This window comes from Schistocerca piceifrons, chromosome 3, assembly GCF_021461385.2.
Source record: "Schistocerca piceifrons isolate TAMUIC-IGC-003096 chromosome 3, iqSchPice1.1, whole genome shotgun sequence".
Classification (NCBI taxonomy): Eukaryota; Metazoa; Arthropoda; class Insecta; order Orthoptera; family Acrididae; genus Schistocerca; species Schistocerca piceifrons.
Window position 1 is genome coordinate 350,505,021 of NC_060140.1, and position 19,996 is coordinate 350,525,016.

A 19,996-nucleotide genomic window follows, 5' to 3' on the forward strand; every position below is an offset into this window, starting at 1 on the left:
AGTAATCAGTGGTGCCGAGCGTTTAACTTTTATCTTCTCTGAATAAAACTTTTGCTTCCATGTTAAACTACCCAGCTCTTGAATAAGAGGGAAAATCAACTCTAAACAGCACTTTAGTTGATAGATAGACTCACCCTGTACTTTGAACTATGTCCGTTCGTATCTACTATCGGGTAATAGTTTGTATTAGTTTATCTCATTTCGTATTTGGTTTGAAGCAACCAGAGATTACATTTAATTTAGGCAACCTTTCCGAAATTTATCTCTAAATAGATTTGTTTTTCCTCCACCCACAATCCAGTCACTTAAAAGCCACAGCTGGAAAAAAGATTTCACTCTTTTGACTATTACGACAAACACGTTAATTGCAACACATTTTAACAATTTAAATATTCAGACAATATAAATCTTCCAATCTTTTACAAATCATTTGCAGGTATCTGATTATTTATAACATTCATCTACAATAACTTTAATAGTACAATACGTCGATCTTTACATAACCAGACCAACAACATGACCTGAACTTTCGTTTTTACAACGTACAATACAGTACATCATATTTTATTCACACACATATACTCTTTGTTTTATCAAAAATTCACTGGCTCAGCAAGGAAAGTACAGTTTTCGGTATCTTCTTGCAACATCGGCCTTCGACTGCTTGGCAAAAGTTGCCGGTGACCCCAGTACTGCGGTAACGCCGCGACGGGCAAAGACTGCCGTCCAATGTGCTTTACTTGCCACGGCTGTCTTCTTCAAAATGGCTGCTACGCTTGTAAACCGTCGTACTGGAGTGAGTAACAAGAAATACTTGTATTACCTTAAAATACAAAATACCACAATTTTAGCATTTTATATACGTATTAAACATTAAATGATAGTAAATTTTCATATCTTTTTGTACATGACCTTTGTTTTTTTTCTGTCTGCAGTAGTTTATTTATAAATAATGATTCTGTACAGACGATTTTGTTTTCTCTAGGTTTTATAGAGTAAATAAATATCAATAAATACAGTTTACCATGTGGATGTTCCCTACTTACATCTAATTTTGAGAACAGCCGGTACTTTTACGATTATAACTATTATTTAGTTAAAAACAAGATTTTGTGGAACAGAAGGCTTATTCCGTGCCATAATTAAAAACTATGTATATTTTAAGATGTCTTTGACTGCCTGATAGAGCTCAACGAGATCTGTCCATTGACACCACACTTGTAAATGTATAATGCGTTGCCGAAATAAAAATTTTTTGTAGCTAGAACAATATACCAAATACTGAACTTGCAATACCTGTAACTTACAAAGTATTTCAGATATCTATGGTAAGCTTTTACTGGCACAGTCGTCTTACTTTTATCATTAAAATGAGCCTACTAGCTCTTCAGTACCTCAAATGGTTTAATATTTATGAATTTTAGTCTTGTTTTTGCACATTACATTGGTGGCACCTGGCGGCCATTTTGAGCCTCTTCTGTCGGTCATACGTCAAAGCCAGCGCCATCCGTGTGCAGATGTGTGATCTCGTCCGCTTACCCGTCTCTCGAGCCGCAGCACCGGACGCACCCTCTTGATTGGCCGACAATACAAGCGCACCGGCCGATCGCGACCGCACATTCGCGCCTGAATTCGGAGATGCTAGCCACTCTAGTGGGCCATATCCCCACATTTTCCATACCGTCACACTACAAAGAATTGTGAGCTGTTTTTTTCTCAAACGGTTCCACTGAACAGACGTGTAAATGTATGTGTAAAAGTTTTGTTTAATTGAATGGCAATTTCGGTATGTTTTCATTCTTTTTTTTTCCCCAGTGAGGACAGGCCCATAAGTATTTGCATTTTAAGAAAATTAGACAAATAAACCTCACAAAACTGGCAAACTTTGTGACAAAAGTTTTTCTGTGTATGGATAAAACAAAAATCATAAGACTGGGCAAATTTTAACAAAGTTTTAATTGTGTGCCACTGAAACGCTGGACATCTTTCTTACGATGATTTTAACTCTACTTTCCCTATCTTAGACTTCATGGCACAATCTTGTCCTGATCGGGAAGGTAACTTGGTGTCAGTTAATATTTTCTTATTCCGAATACCTTATTGTACACAAAAAATTTATTGTCGTCAAAAGACAAATGTTACAACGTTCGGTTTATATGGGAGTTAAATGTTGCTGTACATATTTGTATAAGGTTGTGCTACAGAAAGTGTTTAAAGTGTCACAGAGATACCCAGTTTTACGGTAACTATTGAATCTTTGATCGAATTATTTTGAAATTTAGGAATGAGGTTGTGCTTAAGTGCTTTGTTCCATAACGCCTTTTCTACCTCGGTAAGCTGAATGTTCATTAGATCTGACACTCTCTGACAAAATTTAAAGATCTTCATATTCAACAGCACTCTTCTTTTGCTGACAGTAATTGAGTTGTTTATTCTCTAGAAGCTTAGCTAACACCTTTTTATGGTGCAATCGAACGTCTCCGTTAATCACACGTACGTAACCATCTACTATTTAATAATATTTTCAAACGTCAGGGGTGACAACGCTTTAGCTGACAATAGGCATATGCTAAGTAAAATTGCTGGTTAAGCCATCTTTTTATGTTCGTATTCTTCGCTTATCTCATTCTTAATTCACATTCGTTCGCCATTCCTTTAGATGTGTTTTAGTATACTCTTGTTCAGAAAAAAAACAGAACATCTTGAACGACTAGAGTTTGGACTTCCATATTTACAGAACATGTACATTAGTAAGTTCTGCAAAAATGACGAGCATCTGAATCACCTTGGTTCAGCATGTGTCCTGTTGTCTTGTAGGTATAGGGTCCGTCATGGGCCCTGATTACTTGTTCCATTCACGATGATATCTACGCGTATAGTGCGCGAATGGCGACCTGTGGCACAGCCGTCCATGCTACATTCATCTAGTTCCAAAGTTCACCTGTTGGTGTTGAGTCACAGCGCTGCACCCATCGTTTCCCACACATTTTCGACAGCCGTCAAATCTATTGATCTGTCGGTCCAGGGAAAAGGGCTGGCATGATGTGACACCAAGAAGGCAAGTGTTCGTACAGCAACATATGCTCATCAATTGTCTAGCTGAAAAATGGCGTCTGAGATGTTGTGCAGAAAGGGTATGGCTATTGGTCACAGGATGTCGTCCACGTAGGTCACACTGATCACAGTGCCCTGAACACGCGTTAACTGTGATTTGTGGTTGTGCCCAACGGCAGCCTACACCATATGGCCTTCAGTTGGGACTGTATGTCTTGTGTCATTGCTGTCAGTGTGACGCCACTCCCCCTCTCTGGGGCGAACCAAAATCCGGCCATCATTTTCACACAAATAGAATCTGGATTCGTCCGAAAATACTATCTGATGCCATTCCTGTCCCTAGTGATGTCGTTCCATACACCATTGCTGTCTAGCATGTTTCTGCACATTCGCCAAACTTAGGCAGAGAAGTGGATAACGCGCACGTAACCCATGCCGTAATAAACGGCGACGGACCATCACCCCAGATAGTGTACGACGTTTTACACTGTTTCATTGTTGCGCGGAGGAGGACGTAGATCCGTCCTGCAAAGTCATTCGGATGAGGTGTCGATCTTCTCGGGGGGTGGTCTGGATAGTGCGACCTTATCCATCTCGTCGTGTTCTATGGCCTTCCGTGAACATTCTCCACACACTCGTTGCACTGCCGGAACACTTCGTCCCACAAGAGCAACAATTTCCTGGACGGATGCATCACATTCTCTCATGCCAATAACGCGCCCTCTTTCAAACTGCCGGCCGAAGTGGCCGAGCGGTTCTAGGCGCTAAAGTCTGGAATCGCGCGACCGCTACGGTCGCAGGTTCGAATCCTGTCTCGGGCATAGATGTGTGTGATGTCTCTAGGTTAGGTTAGGTTTAAGTAGTTCTAAGTTCTAGGGTACTGATGACCTCAGAAGTTAAGTCCCATAGTGCTCAGAGCCATTTTCTTTCAAACTCATTGATTTGACGGTACGGTTCGCACATACGTCTTCGAGGCATCGTGCACGTCTGCTTAAGTCGCTCTGATCCATTGCCTTCTGTTTATAGCGACAACGAGAGCAGCAGGCCCATTTTACCGGTAGGTGGTGTTGACCAGCGATATCAACGTTGACCTTGAACCCGAGGGTCGGCGTGGACGAAATGCTAATCATTTCTGGAGAACATACAAATGTACATGTCCTGTGAATTCCTATCTTTAGTCGTTCAAGGTGTTCCGCTTTTTCTGAACATTAGGGTATTTTAGCGTTAGATCTAATATTCACGTTCACATATGTCGGTTCAACATTAATCATTGCAAAGTATTTAGTTATCTGTGGCATTTGGAGTTTGAGGTGCTGTTGCCGTATTGTGCTAGTGCGTGCGGAACCCGTAACCTCTGGAATCTAGCGGATGGAGATCTACTTTGTTACCCTCGAGCACAATGGTCCCCAACCTATAACTCCACCCGTGCCATGTCACAGAACAGATTTCCAACACTCTCCGTGAAGTGTGTAGAACAAGATCAGAAGGAACAAATGAAAACTCCTAGGTTTCCACTGTGTTTCCAAACCAGAATAAATAAACCTAAGTCAGGATAACTTAGAGAAGACTTGAATCGTCCGTGGTGAGGGGGGCTGAAGGGAGGGGAGGATGTCAGCAGTGATGAAGCTTGTCAAGAACGTCGTGCTGTTGCACATCGCACTGCGGACTGTCGTTTTCGGCTGCAAAATTATTGGAAATTCACGTCTCGAAGGAAGAGGCGGTTTCATTAAAGGTTTTTGTGCCCCCCCCCCCCACCCCTCCCCCCACCCCCCACCCGCTGTGGCTGTTTCGTGTCGATATTGAGGGGCGGTAGCCTGAAATGTTTTTCTGGATCACGTATCAGGAAACCGTGTGATCTCAACACTAGGCGTCGCGGTTCTGACCTCCTTCGTGGAGGCCTCAAAAGAAGGTTGAAATGTGGCTATGAGGGAGTGTGACAATCTTCCAATCAGGTGACATGTCCACAATGGTGCTGTGCAGAACTGTGATGAAATATGGAACCAATATTACACCATTAAGCCACATTAAACCTCAAATGAACTTCTGAGCTCTGGGCCTTTTGTCGCACGTATCGACATTTTGCTGTTTGAAGCGTTGCAGAGCCCGACAGTGACATCACTGGGCGCCATGCTTTTGCACCACTACAGTGGAAGGTCGTAGGCAGTTTTGAGCTAAGTTTCAAACCTGCTTAGAAATGGAAGGAAATTTCAGGGTTGGGAAAAAGTGATCCTTCAATTGTGTCACCCATTACATGTAGCCGCTACGACCTACGACCTACCTCGTATAACCATGTGAAGTTGCTTAGCCTTTCTTCAGAATTTATACCCACATGCACGTCCATTACCAAATTAACGCCCATTTGATGACTCAGGTTTGTGCTTACCAACCCAACTAAATTTAATCTGAAAAGAAGCAACCGCGGTAAGTGATTCGTTTCCTGAATGCAGCAGTGGATCTGACAGCTGTAGACATTCTGGTTAATCAACTACGGATTGCAGAGACGATGCAGAAAGTAAATAAATGGCTCACAGGACGATGCGAAAGTTATGGACGTGACAGTATTCATGAACAGTTCAGAGTGTTCTGAATGAGAGTTCCACCTCTGTCGCAGGTTCGCAGGAGAGCTTCTGTAAAGTTTGGAAGGTAGGAGACGAGGTACTGGAAGAGGTGGAGCTATGAGGGCGTGGCGTGGGTCGTGCTTGGGTAGCTGAGATGGTAGAGCACTTGCCCACGAAAGGCAAGGATCCTGAGTTCGAGTCTCAGTCCGGCACACAGTTTTAATCTGCAGGAAGTTTCAGTTCAAAGTGTTGCTGCAACAACTAGTAGCAGGGGATGTTTCACAGTGCCGAGATTTAGACTTTAATGACGATAATGAATTAAGTACAAACTTAGTTTCTTCATGTGTGCGTCTTCTGAACGGTAAAACCATTTTAAATATCCACCACAAATTCTTTATACAAGGTGACCTTTATTTTATCATGTGTTACATTACATTACCTGCGAGTTTCGGCCTTTGCCCATTTTCAAATACATGTAATAGCAAAACCAACAAAGTTAAAAGTAAAACACCTTTTGATATCATTACACTCTGCATATTATAACTGCTGGGACACTGCTTACAGCCGGCCGGAATGGCCGAGTGGTTCTAGGCGTTACAGTCTGGAGCCGCGCGACCGCTACGGTCGTAGGTTCGAATCCTGCCTCGGGCGTGGATGTGTGTGATGTCCTTAGGTTACTTAGGTTTAAGTAGTTCTAAATTATAGGGGACTGATGACCTCAGATGTCCCATAGTGCTCAGAGCCATTGAACCATTGAACACTGCTTACAGCAGGGTCGGTAGTACGTCTCTCGTATTTTAAAACGAGAACAGAGACCTAAATATCTCAGACATCAAGTCATACATACCCGGTGAAAATGTGGTTTCCTTAACATTTGTGTCATGGTTATCTGAAATTGAGTAAGAGTTTCAGAAAATCTTGTACGCCAGTTTCTTTGCTGTTGTTTTTTTTATTCAAAACTATATGTTCTGAATTGTTCCAAATAATTACAACTTTTTAGAAAGTATTCCTTATTAAGTGTAATAAACTAAAAAAACCGCAAATAAATATAAAAGAAGTAGTGTATGAAAGAAATAAGTGCTAATTATCACACAATATGCAGCTGAAAAAGTAGCCAGTACCCTTAACTAAAAAAATATCTCTTCCACAGCTGAGACGGCGTGAGTTGGGAAGTGCCGGTTCTTAAGTTAGCTCAGCTTCTTTTTACATAGGTATCTGCTCAGCCGCTCGAATGTCAGTTCTCACAATGGCTCATACCTGTTGTCAGCTACTTGTTGTCATAACTGGGATGCTCTCGGTACTTTTTAAATATCTCTCCTGCACTTTTCTGAAGCGAAGAAAAAATCTTCTAAAGAGTCGGCGACCCTCGAGCAACTGACAACGGCCAACATTCGAAGCCGTCGTTGACGGGGCTAGCAGTACGGGCTCTTGGTAGCTGCGGAACTCGTTCATTTGGAACTTGGTTCCCATACGACACCTGTAACATAGTTTTCTTTCATTGTTGAACACTATCAGACTTCTTACAATGATCGGATTGTCTTACATAAAACAAAATGGTTTGGAATGGGGCTCTGTCTCGTTCAATATAGGCGAAGGCGGAATCTTTCATACAAGAAATGGAAGAATGGATGCTTGGACTGTTCTTCGGCCGCTAGTTTCTAACACATCGGACAGTCTCATCTGAAACGCTGCACTAGTTATTTTTCACACCATCTAGAAAATGTCACAAATTCTGAGAACAACTTCAGCTGTTTACGAAGTTTTCTGTAAATTGAATCATTCACCACTCATATCCTATAGCTGTTCCGAAGTTTCTGCTACTGCTTGTATGTTTACATAATGATAATGCGGTCGGATTGTGGGAAATAAAATATATATCTTGCTAAATTTCACTTTCTAATAGCTTAATAATAACTGTAGTAGTCCTGCTGCAATTATATACCGGTCAGTTCAGAGTGCATGTAATACAAAGATTATCTGCGTCAATCGCATAATTTTCTTATTTCTTGCGAGACATTGGTGATGATGATGATGGTTAGTTCGTGGGGCGCTCAACTGCACTGTCATCAGCGCCCGTACAAAGTCCCAATTTTTTCATAGTCCAGTTCTCTACACAGTTCAATCGAGCCACTGTCACGAATGATGATGATGATGATAACGATGAAGTGATGAGGACAACACAAACACCCAGTCCCCGGGCAGAGAAAATCCCCAATCCGGCCGGGAATCGAACCCTTGACCCGTGATCCAGAGGCAACGAGACAATGGTAGTCGATATACAGTAATCACATCAGCCTCACGGGTACAGCATTCCCCGGAACCGATGCTATGTTCGCGGTTCTCGCGCAATTAGCAGAGCACATGAAACAAATTTCTTACAAAATTTTTAGTAAAAAATTATTCTCCACTTGTCGCCTTTCTCATGACACTCAGCAGCAGCTTAATATTCATTATCATGATTTGAAGTTAATATTTTAGAGAACATTAAACAGGTATGCAACTAGACAGTTATACCACTTGTCACTACATCTTTTTACCAAATCTCCGATATTAAAGTCGTATTTGTAGCACTTTAACTGGAAAATGGATGAAAGCAAATGCTAAAACTACGGGGTAGTTATAATTAAACTTTCGATACTTGAGCCAACAGGACGAAAAACTACCGCAGCACTTTCGTTGCCAGTAGTGTTAAGTGTCATGACTGCCGTAAGAGGCTGGCACTGGTACGGCGACGTAGCACTGAAGCAAAAGAGCCAATGTGCATTGCAGTTGAAGACAGTCAACGTGGAACTGAACACGGAGAGGAGGGCCTCTCGCAAAGCCATTTTATCAAAGTAACACCAGTTGTTGTTCTTGTTGTGGTCTTCAGTCCTGAGACTGGTTTGATGCAGCTCTCCATGCCACTCTATCCTGTGCAAGTTCTTCATCTACCAGTACCTACTGCAGCCTACATCCTTCTGAATCTGCTTAGTGTATTCACCTCTTGGTCTCCCTGTGTGATTTTTACCCTCCACGCTGCCCTCCAGTACTAAATTGGTGATCCCTCGATGCCTCAGAACATGTCCTACCAACCGATCACTTCTTCTACTCAAGTTACGCCACAAGCTCCTCTTCTCCTCAATTCTATTCAATACCTCCTCATTAGTTATGTGATCCACACATCTAATCTTCAGCATTCTTTTGTAGCACCACATTTCGAAAGCTTCTATTCTCTTCTTGTCTAAACTATTTATCGTCCACGTTTCACTTCCATACATGGCTACACTCCATACAAATACTTTCAGAAACGACTTCCTGACATTTAAATCTATACTCGATGTTAACAAATTTCTCTTCTTCAGAAACGCTTTCCTTGCCATTGCCAATCTACACTCCTGGAAATGGAAAAAAGAACACATTGACACCGGTGTGTCAGACCCACCATACTTGCTCCGGACACTGCGAGAGGGCTGTACAAGCAATGATCATACGCACGGCACAGCGGATACACCAGGAACCGCGGTGTTGGCCGTCGAATGGCGCTAGCTGCGCAACATTTGTGCACCGCCGCCGTCAGTGTCAGCCAGTTTGCCGTGGCATACGGAGCTCCATCGCAGTCTTTAACACTGGTAGCATGCCGTGACAGCGTGGACGTGAACCGTATGTGCAGTTGACGGACTTTGAGCGAGGGCGTATAGTGGGCATGCGGGAGGCCGGGTGGACGTACCGCCGAATTGCTCAACACGTGGGGCGTGAGGTCTCCACAGTACATCGATGTTGTCGCCAGTGGTCGGCGGAAGGTGCACGTGCCCGTCGACCTGGGACCGGACCGCAGCGACGCACGGATGCACGCCAAGACCATAGGATCCTACGCAGTGCCATAGGGGACCGCACCGCCACTTCCCAGCAAATTATGGACACTGTTGCTCCTGGGGTATCGGCGAGGACCATTCGCAACCATCTCCATGAAGCTGGGCTATGGTCCCGCACACCGTTAGGCCATCTTCCGCTCACGCCCCAACATCGTGCAGCCCGCCTCCAGTGGTGTCGCGACAGGCGTGAATGGAGGGACGAATGGAGACGTGTCGTCTTCAGTGATGAGAGTCGCTTCTGCCTTGGTGCCAATGACGGTCGTATGCGTGTTTGGCGCCGTGCAGGTGAGCGCCACAATCAGGACTGCATACGACCGAGGCACACAGGGCCAACACCTGGCATCATGGTGTGGGGAGCGATCTCCTACACTGGCCGTACACCACTGGTGATCGTCGAGGGGACACTGAATAGTGCACGGTACATCCAAACCGTCATCGAACCCATCGTTCTACCATTCCTAGACCGGCAAGGGAACTTGCTGTTCCAACAGGACAATGCACGTCCGCATGTATCCCGTGCCACCCAACGTGCTCTAGAAGGTGTAAGTCAACTACCCTGGCCAGCAAGATCTCTGGATCTGTCCCCCATTGAGCATGTTTGGGACTGGATGAAGCGTCGTCTCACGCGGTCTGCACGTCCAGCACGAACGCTGGTCCAACTGAGGCGCCAGGTGGAAATGGCATGGCAAGCCGTTCCACAGGATTACATCCAGCATCTCTACGATCGTCTCCATGGGAGAATAGCAGCCTGTATTGCTGCGAAAGGTGGATATACACTGTACTAGTGCCGACATTGTGCATGCTCTGTTGCCTGTGTCTATGTGCCTGTGGTTCTGTCAGTGTGATCATGTGATGTATCTGACCCCAGGAATGTGTCAATAAAGTTTCCCCTTCCTGGGACAATGAATTCACGGTGTTCTTATTTCAATTTCCAGGAGTGTACATTTTATATCCTCTGTACTTCGACCATCAACAGTTATTTTGCTCCCCAAATAGCAAAACTCCTTCACTACTTTAACTGTCTCATTTCCTAATCTAATTCCCTCAGAATCACCCGACTTAATTCGACTACATTCCATTATCCTCGTTTTGCTTTTGTTGATGTTCATCTTATACCCTACTTTCAAGACACTGTCCATTCCGTTCAACTGCTCTACCAGGTCCTTTGCTGTCTCTGACAGAATTACAATGTCATCGGCGAACCTCAAAGTTTTTATTTCTTCTCCATGGATTTTAATTCCTACTCCAATTTTTTCTTTTGTTTCCTTTACTGCTTGCTCAATATACAGATTGAATAACATTGGGGATAGGTTACAACCCTGTCTCACTCCCTTCCCAACCGCTGCTTCCCTTTCATACCCCTCGACTCTTATAACTGCCATCTGGTTTCTGTGCAAATTGTAAATAGCCTTTCGCTCCCTGTGTTTTTCCCCTGCCACCTTCAGAATTTGAAAGAGAGTATTCCAGTCAACATTGTCAAAAGCTTTCTCTAAGTCTACAAACTCTAGAAACGTAGGTTTGCCTTTCCTTAATCTTTCTTCTAAGATAAGTCGTAAGGTCAGTATTGTCTCACGTGTTCCAACATTTCTACGGAATCCAAACTGATCTTCCCCGAGGTCGGCTTCTACCAATTTTTCCATTCGTCTGTAAAGAATTCGCGTTAGTATTTTGCAGCTGTGACTTATTAAACGATAGTTCGGTAATTTTCACATCTGTCAACACCTGCTTTCTTTGGGATTGGAATTATTATATTCTTCTTGAAGTCTGAGAGAATTTCGCCTGTCTCATACATCTTGCTCACCAGATGGTAGAGTTTTGTCAGGACTGGCTCTCCCAAGGCCGTCAGTAGTTCTGATGGAATGTTGTCTACTCCCGGGGCCTTTTTTGACTCAGGTCTTTCAGTGCTCTGTCAAACTCTTCACGCAGTATCGTATCTCCCATTTCATCATCATCTACATCCTCTTCCGTTTCCATAATATTGTCCTCAAGTACATCGCCCCTGTATAGACCCTCTATATACTCCTTCCACCTTTCTGCTTTCCCTTCTTTGCTTAGAACTGGGTTTCCATCTGAGCTCTTGATATTCATACAAGTGGTTCTCTTCTCTCCAAAGGTCTCTTTAATTTTCCTGTAGGCAGTATCTATCTTACCCCAAATGAGATAAGGCTCTACATCCTTACATTTGTCCTCTAGCCATCCCTTCTTAGCCATTTTGCACTTCCTGTCGATCTCATTTTTGAGACGTTTGTATTCCTTTTTGTCTGCTTCATTTACTGCATTTTTATATTTTCTCCTTTCATCAATTAAATTCAATATTTCTTCTGTTACCCTAGGGTTTCTATTAGCCCTCGTCTTTGTACTTTTTTGATCCTCTGGTGCCTTCACTATTTCATCCCTCAAAGCTACCCATTCTTCTTCTACTGTATTTCCTTTCCCCATTCCTGTCAATTGTTCCCTTATGCTCTCCCTGAAACTCTGTACAACCTCTGGTTTAGTCAGTTTATCCAGGTCCCATCCCCTTAAATTCCCACCTTTTTGCAGTTTTTATCTACAGTTTATAACCAATAGATTGTGGTCAGAGTCCGCATCTGCTCCTGGAAATGTCTTACAATTTAAAACCTGTTTCCTAAATCTCTGTCTTACCATTATGTAATCTATCTGGTACCTTTTAGTATCTCCAGGATTCATCCATGTATACAACCTTCTTTCATGATTCTTGAACCAAGTGTTAGCTATGATTAAGTTATACTCTGCACAAAATTCTACCAGGCGGCTTCCTCTTTCATTTCTTAGACCCAATCCGTATTCGCCTACTATGTTTCCTTCTCTCCCTTTTCCCACTCTCGAATTCCAGTCACCCATGACTATTAAATTTTCGTCCCTTCACCACCTAAATAATTTCTTTTATCTCATCATACATTTCATCAATTTCTTCGTTATCTGCAGAGCTAGTTGGCATATAAACTTGTACTACTGTAGTAGGCGTGGGCTTCGTGTCTATCTTGGCCACAATAATACGTTCACTATGCTGTTTGTAGTAGCTTATCCGTACTCCTATTCTTTTATTCATTATTAAACCTACTCCTGCATTACCCCTGTTTGATTTTGTATTTATAACAACAGTGATGCTATTGATCTTCGCGATTATCGACGTGTTAAAAGAATATGGGGAAGTCTTCTCTCCGCACCGAGATTGAGTCGGAAGTGCCAATTAACAGGCGATTTGGGAATCGCTGCTGCGAGAGACCGACGGCCAATTGAGCCATAAACTGTTGAAAAAAGTTACCGTTACCATGGCTGAGAACACTGAACGCAGCTGTGTTACGACAGCTGAACATTTCATTGTTCATCTTTCGAAAAATGTTGCGAACAGCTGCGAAATAGTATCCCTACAAACTTCCATTACTCACCAACGTTTGCCACGTGACACAGACATTGGAGTAGACTTTGCTCTTACATTTACTGTAATGGTTGAAGTTGGGGACATGTTGCCTTGGAGTATTTTGTGGAGTGATGAGACACACATTACGCCCACAGGGGATCACGAATATCGCATTTGGGGATCGTCACCGCCAGTCGACGTTCATGAAGTTCTCCTGCACAGTAAACGCGACACTGCGGTGTGGCATCACGGAAGAGCTCGTTATTGAGCCGTTTCTCTTTGAGGAACTCGGACTTCAAGAACCAAGGACATGCAGCGTGAACGGCACACGTTACTGTAATCTGCCTCACCAATATGTGATTCCTGCTCTACAAGAGACAGAAGATTTGCACTCAACTGTGTTGATGCAAGAAGGAACCCACCCCACATTGCTCGTGCGGTCTCTCGGTTACTCCCTAACACACTTGTAGAAAACCGATTCATTGGCTGATCGCTCTAAACTGCGTGGTCACCACGATCACCAAATTTGAACCCGTGTGATTTCTGGCTGTGGGGTTACCTGAAGGACAACACTAACACACGTTGGAGGTTGTACATGAAATGTTTCGGGCAGCAATAGTGCGGTTCTAGTCTGTCATGGATGCAGATGGTCGTTACACTGAACAACTTTGTAACTTGGAACGTAAACATGGTACGCAATTAACAAATGTTATCTCTTATGTGGAAATCAAATGTGATTCTTTCAATGGTTTATCCGTTATTCTTCTTTCGCCTCTCCTTACAAACTTTTCCACAAAATTTTATTGTCCTACGATCACAATTTTGCGTGGGGCTCTCTCAAGTAGCGGAAGTACCCTGTATCTTAGCGTCGTTCTGTTAAGGTAGCACTTACATACATCATCGCACTATAAAATTACCTGTGGTAAGCATTCTCTAATTCCATCTTTAGCTTTCACTGAATGCATCAACTCATTACAAAAGTAGGAAGGAAGCTCCGTACCGTACAAAATCGTAGCCGAAGAGAGCACTTGGCACACGCGACGTAACGTGATGGTCTTTTTGTTTTTCCGGTCATTGGACGCGAACTACTGGCAGATGTTGTATCGCTGAGGCGGTACTCGGTCACGGTCCGATACAGCTATCAGGCACTGAAGGTCATGTGTCAAGGTGCAGCCAGCACTTCTGAAGGTTGCTGCTTTCGTATCAGAGATGTAAGCAGTTTCAACCGCCACAGAAACCGACACAGGGCATATAAATGTCGCGCAGATCTGGTTGGTCAAGTACGTAATTTAGAGAGACTTGGAATCGATCAGTGTTTGTTACAAAGACTAGCTGCTGACCCTCACCATAAACAAGTGTTATGTAACGCACGTTAATAGGTGGAAAGATCCGATATCGCTTATGTACACGATTGGTGACAAATCATTGTAATCAGCGACATTTACCATTTCTCCGTTGAAGGTGAAACGACCACATAAATCTAATCGGGGGGAAGGCAGAAGGCAAACTGGCATTTATCGTAAGAATTCTAAGGAAACGTAACTTACTTACGCATGATGCCAGTTATGGAAGCCTACTTCGATAAATTCATGACTAACATTCATCGACCTGGGATCAACCAAACAGGATCGCTGGAAGAGGAAAAAAGGCGCGCTTCGTAATGGGTTTGTCTAGTCAGCGCGAGAGCGTTACAAAATTGCTATACAAAGTCCAGTCAGGGATGTGTTATTCGGATATGTTTCCACCACATTTGGTACGGGATTTTAACAGGGCAATAGACATTCTGACGTCTTATTCTGACATGGTTGTCTATTCCATGATGAGAACAGTTGATGCTAGCTACTGGAGAGTAGTCACAGATTGTTCACCATAGTTGGTTTTCGTATCTAATGATCGTGTCTTGCAAAGCCAGAAAGCGTAGTTCGTGATCTAGAAGAATCTGTGATATGAATTGTCCTTTGCTCACGGAAAGGCGTACAGTTAACTGACATATTTTCAGACTGCTGGGGCTGCTAACGTCATTTTGGTAATGTTATCTGCTCATTTATTTACTACTGCATTTCAGATCAGAATCTGCTGATACAACATTGACTTTGGAACTCGGTAAATTGTGATGACGAGTTAATTTAACTTTTAGCAGTTACAGAAACTTCAGGTGTCAACCACGGAATAAACAGCGAGAATTGCAGCGTCGATATTGCATAAGGTGGTCTTATACAAGTTGATATTCAACACAATAAAGCGATAAGAGATAATTTTATTGACTTAGCTGAGCAAGCAGGGCATTGGCAGGTAATAACGAATGTAAACCAAAGACTTTGTGCAGTGAACAAAATTATCCAAATTCAGTTATGTGCCTAAAGTTCAATAAGTTCATTCAAGGCTATACAAATTAACCACTCCAACATGGCAAAAGTTCGGAAACTGCTAGGTAGGCTAGCATGCACTGTTCAAATATTTTCTTAGCCCCAAACTGCTCCACTGAAATCTTGCAGAGTCCTGATAAGTGCACATTGAAATAGTTCTATGTCCTAACCAAAATTTAAATTCATGTAGTTCACCGGCGGCACAGTCCTTAACAAACCACATTACCCACCAAATACGAATACGCAAGACCAAGAAACACACTCTACCCACCTAGTAAAAAATTCTGTCACATGACCAACCAGTACAACTAGATCACCATTCTTATGATTGTGAGTTTTACAACTTTTACATGTTTCAAACAAAAGTTACAAAGCTAATTTACAGTCTCATATTATAGTATTACATGCTAAACATTGCCAACTGATCAAATTATATTTTACACATCACAAACAGAATGGCACAAACCTAAGTACACATCTTTATTCAGATTTCCTCTGCAGTATTAAGCTACTCAAACAGCCGTCTTACAAATATTAACTTACAAAATTGTCGTTAAATAAACATAAACAAATTGGGATAATGTGATAAATCATTGATGTGGATGCTAATCTATAGTGTATATGTGGAGAACTCTTTGTTTTGACTCTTTTTTCTGAGATAAGAAATAATTTATATATAACAGTTTATATATCTGGTTAATAATAAGATAAATATGGTTATTTTATACTTGGCATTAAGACATATCGAACTGTGTGTTGTATATTTATGCAGTGTGGTGTCAAGATTTGCTATTGATTTTGTAAACAATTCTACATATAAATGTTAATAACTTCGTTAATATTTATAAATGTGGTAATAATTTTAGTGAATTCTTCTCTTTATTGCTATTTCAATGCTGTCATTAGATCTTTTGTGTCATGTCTGGAAGTGATTTTTGTGTTTTTAGTGAATGTTTGAAGCTTTAGTTTGCAGCACAGTCAGAGCCTGACCACAGTGATTGGCAGCCATAAGCCATAAGCATGTGATGGCACAGCTAACCCCACCTCAACTCCTCTCACAGCTCACTGCAGAAACTGGAAATGCTCTTCAGAGCCTCATGGCAACATTTCAGTCACATGCTCCACTGTACATACCATTTAGAATAACTTCCACAGTGGACATATCACTTGTAACCTTACAACAAATCATCTGCGACGAGTGTCCCAGTATTCTCTAGGTAGCGTGTTAGATGCCATACTTGCACAGTGTTATCGATTTCTGTCCAGGCTGACCAATCTTGTATGGAAACTGTCAGCTCACTATATCTGACATTTGTTTATCATTGTCCTCTATAATGATACAGTCAGGGATGCTTCCCGGCAATGAAATGCACTGTGCCCTGTTAAGTGCACCATACCCCAACTGTGTTTAACAGGATTTTTCTTAATCATGCTCTGATGTTGAGGTATAAGAATTATAATTTTTGGCCTTGATCACTTCTCTGCCGCCCCTCCCCCCCCCTCCACACACACACATGTATTTGCTCTAGCTTGCATCCAATTGCCATTTAATCAAGTTAGAATTTAATACTTTCCATAGAAATAAATGTGTGTCTGCATAGGCTTCAAGTAGTGTTAACACCATTCTGAAAAGCATGAACTCTTTCACTGTGTTATATTAGGTGCATTACACACTAAAGCAAGCCAATTTATCTAGCATGTAAGACAAACAATTTACTTGTCTTTTGCAACAGAATTGAATTTTGGTTTCTAAACCAAATATCTTTCAATTAATTTTTTTAGTCATGTTCAGTGGTCTCCAGTGGAAATATTTCTAAAATTATAATAATTGTAAGTTTTACTATATTTCTTCGTTTCATGATATTCGTTGAAATAGGTAATATTTCATATGAGCATTTTAGGCTAGGTGCTTGTGTGGTGTGTATTTCCTAAGTATGTCCATATACTTTTGTGTTAACACATCTGGATTCATTAGTACTGGTATGGAACACTTCATATCTTAATCAAACCATTCAAACAAATAATTCAAATGATTGTTGTAAATAGTCCACTGAAGAGTTTAAGTCAGAAATCAATAATTCCGAAAGTGTATGTATGGCTATATGGATTTCAGTGAAACGAGGAACAGGAAAAACAGCTACAGAACATAATATCACTGTGGAATTAAACTGAAGGACTATAAATGATGTTTGATGAGTCATGTGTAGCAAACATGTTTAATAATCATTTCTTAAAAGCAATAATAAATATAGGTAAAAAGAGTTCAAGAGAAAAATCACAGTAGGATCTTGAAAATTTAGCTGTCATAAAATTCAGTCACATGTATGCATCACCAGCTTCTCCTACAGAAATTTAAAAAAGTTATTTCTCTCAAAAATGAAAATTCATCTAGATTTTATGGTGTTTGCAACAGAATTATAAAGATTTTATTCCTGTATAATAAGTTCTGTCTTATTTGAAATACGTAACATGTTGCTAACTCGATGCATTTTCCAGTAAGATTGAAATATGCCATATTTAAACCCTTTTATCAGAAGGGTGTTAGGAAAAATATCAAATACTAACAACCAGCTTCAGTTCTGGTATCATTCTCCGAAATTATTGAAAAGCTGATGTATTCTGGAATAGTATGCCACCTGAGCAACAACAATATCCTCAGTAAATCATAGTTTGGATTGATATTTTCTGTGGCCTGTCTTAGGCATTTGACTATATGAATCGCAATATTCTCCTAGATACCCCGAGGCATTATAGGATTGATGGTATATTCAACCAATGTACAATGTCATATGTCACTAAAAGAATGAAAAAAGTAGTACTTCATATTTCATCCAAGGTCGTCAAGGAAGATTCTTCTGATGGAGAAAAATCATATATGGGGTTCCTCAAGGCCCAGTCTTAGGTCGACTATTGTTCCTCATATACACAGACGATCTTCCATTTAATGTACAACAAGCTGAATTAGTCCCTTTTGTGGACAACAACAATACTGTAAATAATCTAAGCATAAAAGTATCAACAGAAGTTCTTAAACATGTCATCGACTGGTTTTCTATGAATCGTCTCAGCTGCCTTTATAAAACGACATATTCAGTTCTGCATATCTAAAGATACTACACCAATGATTGGTGTAACATATGATGAGGAAATAATAAATAGGGTGGAAATTTTTAAATTCTTAGGTGCCAATATTGATGAGAACTTAAACTGAAAAAAACACATTTTGGAACTCCTAAAGCGATCTAGTTCAGCCAAATTTTCATTTAGAATCATGGCAAATTTTGAGGAAAGACAAATCAGTAAGTTGCCAATTTTCATATACTTTCCTTCGGTAACATTTTGTAGAATAATGTTCTGGGGTAACTCTTCTTCAACAAATGATGTCTTTATTACTCAAAAAAGTGCTGTAAGAGTAATGTGTGGTTCTCATCCATGATCATCTTGAAGACAACTGCTTAACGAGTCAGGCATTCTGACTACTACTTCGCAGTATATTTATTACCTCATGATGCACAGCAGCTGAAAAGCAACAATGATTAACCTAATTACAATACCAGAAGAAAAATGACATTCATTACTCCACATTAAGGTTGTCTTTAGCACAAAAATGGTTGCACAATGCTGCAACCAAACTTGCTGTTCACTTACCCAGTGATATAAAATGTCTGACAGGCAGCAACTAAAATTTGAAAACAAACTGAAAAATTTCTCCTTGACAACTCCTATTTTGTAGAAAAATTTCCTTTACTGAAATGTGTAAAGATTGTGGGTAGGAATTACTGACTCACGTCTGCACACTGAAAAAAGAAAAAGAAAACCACTTGTAAATGATCAGAACGTAACCATATTTACAAAACAATTTGTGAGGTGAATATAAAATCACTAGTTTCCATATCATTATGATTTATCATGCAAATGACCCATGGAACATGAAACTAAGTAATTAACCAACTAACTAAGGAGCACAAAACATTTAGGTGAGAGGTAGTTGAGTTGAGAAACAAAAATAAAATTCAGTTGAATGAGACGTGTAAAATTTATCCTTGTGTATCAGCTTTGAAAAATTGATCTTTGTTTCGGTTTCAATTCAAAGATCTATATTCATGTGGTCATTCATCCAATTCTGACACTTCAACCTTGGTTATTTCAGATTCTCGCTGAAAAGTTTTTGAAGAGGGAAGCCTAAAGCGAAAATATATGACACATGGTGAGCTCTCGCAAACAGTTGATATGAAGAACTTGGACTCGACCATGCAGATGGGGTGGACATTACAGGAAGCCTTGCTGTTTTCCTCTAACTAAACGAAACATCTTAGTTTTAAAAGGTATACGAGCACTGCCTCTTCTGGAATTTCTGTTTACCACCATTCAATGCTCATACGCAAAGCCCAGATTTTTGTGTAATTACATTTTTTTCCTTCTCTCATAAGCACGTGAAAAGCTTAAATGTTTATGAATTATATTACCAGCGTTAATACACTGCATTTTATCTTTACATATATTTACAAATGTAAGTATAATTACATGTTATATACAGGTAAACTTTTTGTTATGTAAAGTTAAAAATTATTGTTTGTTCACCCTTCTTACCTTCAGCAGGCCGCGCCCTAGAAAACATCCGAATCAGACCTACCATAAAAGTTGAAGACAGGAAGTAAACTGCCTTTAAAATCACATTACAGTGGCACAGTGTTAATTCCACCTTGATTTGGGTTATGCAGCAGGCCGTGAGTATACTTAATTTCCTACGATTCGAAATTTCATTTCTCGAAAGTAAAGCAGATA

The 19,996-nt window shown here is 41.1% G+C and overlaps 1 long non-coding RNA gene across 2 annotated transcripts; it reads right to left on the minus strand.

The window, feature by feature from the left end:
- Positions 1-552: 552 nt before the first annotated feature.
- LOC124790152 lies at positions 553-13,931 on the minus strand. Of its 2 annotated transcripts, none has more exons than XR_007016233.1 (3): positions 13,846-13,931; positions 6,870-7,089; positions 553-791 (listed from the first exon to the last, which is right to left on the minus strand). It is a non-coding gene; the product is annotated as an uncharacterized LOC124790152 (long non-coding RNA). The 2 variants fall into 2 exon arrangements; XR_007016234.1 differs by having other exon boundaries at positions 13,763-13,878.
- Between the last annotated feature and the right edge of the window lie 6,065 nt (positions 13,932-19,996).